Below are 3918 nucleotides of genomic sequence, written 5' to 3' on the forward strand. Positions count from 1 at the left end.
CCGTTTTCAAGTTGCTGTTCCTTCCTGCTGGTCAGAGTCTGCCATATTCTGGGTCCCAGCTCCCAGGGGGCGAGATATGTGTGTGTTTTTTACCAAGGCAATTTTGGGGGACAGATGCCACTTGGGGCCAAGTGAAAGAGGGGTGATTGGCATGGCAGGTAGGCGTGTGGACCCTGAAGCTCTCAGGGATGCCTTATGCTAAATATGTCAGGTGGGGTTATGTTAGTGTTGGTCAGAAGTGGTGGCAGTGGTGTCCGCAGAAGGGGGTTGAAGGGAGTGGTGCGACCACTGATGAGGGCAGCCTCGAAAGGGTCCCTTGCTGCAGTGTTGGCATGTAACACACCCACTGGGGCACTTTCGGTGGGGGATAGGAGAAGGAGGAGGGGCTAGGTCTAGCAGGGAGGATATGCCTTGGAGGGCAACTAGGGGGAAAAGGTTGAGAGTGGGTTGGGGGGTGCAGTGGACACCCAACACATATGTAGGTGTGTTAATGTCTGGCTCAGGTTGTTGTGCACGCCGGTGAGGGGTTTCTGGGGACTTAGAATGCAGGCAGTGGTGAGGGCTTTCTGGGGACTGAGCACACAGGCGGGGGTGAGGGCTTTCTGGTGTTGGTGAATGTTGGTAGCTGTGAATGGGCCCAGGGGTTTGTGGCCCTTCTTCATGCAGTGACACCGGCCTGATGCCCCCTGTGTTTCCACAGTCGCCCTGCCTGGAGGTGTGGCCTGGATCTCAGACCCTACAGCTGCAGGAGTGTGTTGTGTGGGCCTTTGCAGTGGTTCTGGTGGGCTGTGGGGTCGATGTTGACAGGGCTCTTCTTGGTTGCGGTGTCTCACGACGGGGCATCCGCCTTCGCGTAGCCTGTCTGCGCCTTTGCGAGGTGGTGGTGGACCATGAGGGCCTGGATGCGCCATTCCCAGATGGGCCTGCCCCCTTGTCCTCCTTGGATGACTCTGGCAATGCAGGAGTGCCTGTAGGGGACATAGGAAATGTTGTCAATTGCGGTTCGCCCACGTGTGTTGGCATGCAAGACACATTTAGTATGGTACAGAGTGGGACCCCACACTTTTGGGCAGATGGGCATGGTTGGTCAGGGGAGATTGCATGTGGGCCTAGCATTATGGGGATGGTGTCACGTTGCCTGTCCTCAGACATCAGGAGCAGACCAGTCGGCCCAGAGTACTGGCACCCCTGGGGACCTTTAAGCTCTGGTCCTTCTTGGGCCTAGCCAGCTACTGCAACCGATATATCAGGGACTTTGCGTCAGTCAGCGAACCACTACGACAGCTAAGGCACCAGGATGTGAAATTCGAATGGACCAGTGACTGCCAGAAGGCATTCGAAGTGATCAGGTAAAGAGTCGCAAAGGCAGAGAATATGTCCTACTATGATCCCAACAGGAAGACCGAGCTCACAGTTGATGCCAGTTCAGTGGGCCTAGAAGCCATACTAGCGCAGCTCGACCCGAAGGACCCCTCACAGAAACACATTGTGGCATACGCCAGTCGCAGCTTATCCAACACTGAACAAGCCTACTCGCAAGCGGAAAAGGAAGGGCTTGCAGTGGTATGGGCGTGCGAGCACTTCCACCTGTTTCTTATGGGAAACCATTCCAGGTTATCACGGATCATCAGGCCCTCTTGTTCCTCTATGGCAACCCTCAGGCCAAAATGCCCCCGCATATCGCCCGATGGGGTTTGAGACTCCAAGACTATGCTTTTGAGATAATCCACAGGCCAGGGAAGGGCGAAAACCCGGCTGACTTTCTGTCCAGGAGACCACGGGAAGAGAGTGCTCTGAAACCATCAGTAGCCGACAGGTACCTAAGATACCTCATACATCAGTCCGCACCAGAAGGAATCAACATGGAGGCGCTCGCCAGAGAAAGAGAAAATGATGCACCTTGCAGCATCATTCGCAAAGGACTGGTGTCGGGATTGTGGCGAAGGGTGAAAGAAAGGGGGAGGGCCGCAGGAGGCAGGGTGCAAGAGGAGGTAGAGAGACTACTCCAAGTAAAAGAGGAACTTGCGGTCTCAGAAGATCACCTGATCGTCAAAGACTGCTTGTAATCCCCCAATCCATGGGAGCCAGAGTCATAGAACTGGCCCACGAGACTCACTGAGGCATGGTGTCGACAAAACGCATGCTCCGCCAAAAGGTCTGGTTCCCTCACATGGACACACTAGTAGAATCAGCACTGAAGGCGTGGCCCACATGCTGCCTGATCTCACACAATCGCCACCCAGAACCACTACTCATGTCTGAACTTCCACAGAGAATATGGGAGGCGGTGGTGGACGACTTCTTCGGGCCCATCGAAGGGGGAAAGTACGTCCTGGCCGTGATGGACGAGTACTCACGATACCCCGGCGTGCGGCTTTATATCATCAACTGCCGCCCACCATGTCATCCCCGCTCTAGACCACATGTTCTCAGCCTATGGAGTACCGAAGGTACTGAAGACAGACAATGGGGCCCGTTCTGTGGGCATCAATTTGCACAATTCGCTGAATAGCTGGGATTTCATCATAGGAAGGTCACTCCCCTGTGGCCCCAGGCCAATGGAATGATCGAACGAACGATTCATGGCCAACCTCAAGCGAGCTCTCCAGATAGCCAGACTCACAGGCCAGCCCTATGAACAAGTCCTAAATCAACTGATGAGAGACTACCGAGGGACCCCTCATAGCACCACAGGGAAGACCCCGGCGGAACTGATGTTCGGATGAAATACGCAAACGCGTATGCCACAGGCCAACAACACCGCCCGCCACCGATGCTGGATAAAGAAGTACAAGAGCGAGATGGGGCAGCGAAAGCCCGAATGAAGGAGTATGCAGATGCCCGCAGGAGAGCGCAGCCCTCCAACATCGAGGTAGGAAATGTCATGGCAGTCCGCCAACCGCTGACGCACAAACACACGTCAGCATTCTGTGAAGAACCCCTACTAGTCACCCAGAAAAAGAGCTCCATGGTCACCGCCCAAGGAGCAGAGGGATCTGTCACAAGGAATTCATCGCACTTCAAAGAACTCCCACCGACCGGAGCTCGGCATTTGAGTGGGAGAGTACAGACCCATCTCACCTATGAATCAGATGATCCCTACCAGGGTGATCAGGTGAATGAAGTTGGGGAGAGTGGACAATCCCCAGGGCTGAATCAAGCATGCCCACAGAGGGCTCGGAACAGACCTCGTCGATGGATAGAGGAAATGGACTAGAAGCCCACCACACCGCCGCTCGTTGCAAAGTATCTGGTAACTGTTTAAAAATGGGGGAGAGTCACGTTGACATCTCCGTGTCGACGGGGGGGCGGGAGGAAGAAGGGAGGAAAGGGAAGTGACGCAGGGGGTGGGATCAGGGTTTTCGTGGTAAGCAGGGAAATAAAGAGGATGTTTATTTCATGAGCTCCGTGTCCGCCTATGATTGCTGCGCCACCCGAAAGAATGCTGCGCACCAGATAGGACACTAGCACGCTTGTAAGCAGGCACTCCATTATAGGCTGCTCATGAAAGAATACATTTAGGCAGCCATGCCACAGCCGTGCAAAAGCAGCGTTAAAAGTGTGCACGTACTCTACAACTAGCATTTCCCAAGGAGCTTGTTGCAGAATAATTGTACAATATTTTTTTCATCTTCTAGAAATTTATTTGGCGATATTTTGAAGTCACTGATAGCTTTTTAGTGCCAGAGATGGTGGCATTTCATAAGTGCAGGATTGTCCACTTATAGCCACCAAACATGTTCTGCTTTTATCAGCCTGATGGGACAGAAAATCAGGTTACCTTACCTGCATTGCGGGTTTACTTTTGTAATTGACAGTATGTCACTGTCTTTTTGATGCTTCTGAGTAAGTAATATGAAATCCAATTGAAGACACACCAAAAACATAAGGAGAAGGACACGAGAACGTGGAGACCGG

Source organism: Ambystoma mexicanum (assembly GCF_040938575.1).
Source record: "Ambystoma mexicanum isolate Mex_15411 chromosome 12 unlocalized genomic scaffold, UKY_AmexF1_1 Mex_chr12_unloc.2, whole genome shotgun sequence".
NCBI lineage: Eukaryota > Metazoa > Chordata > Amphibia > Caudata > Ambystomatidae > Ambystoma > Ambystoma mexicanum.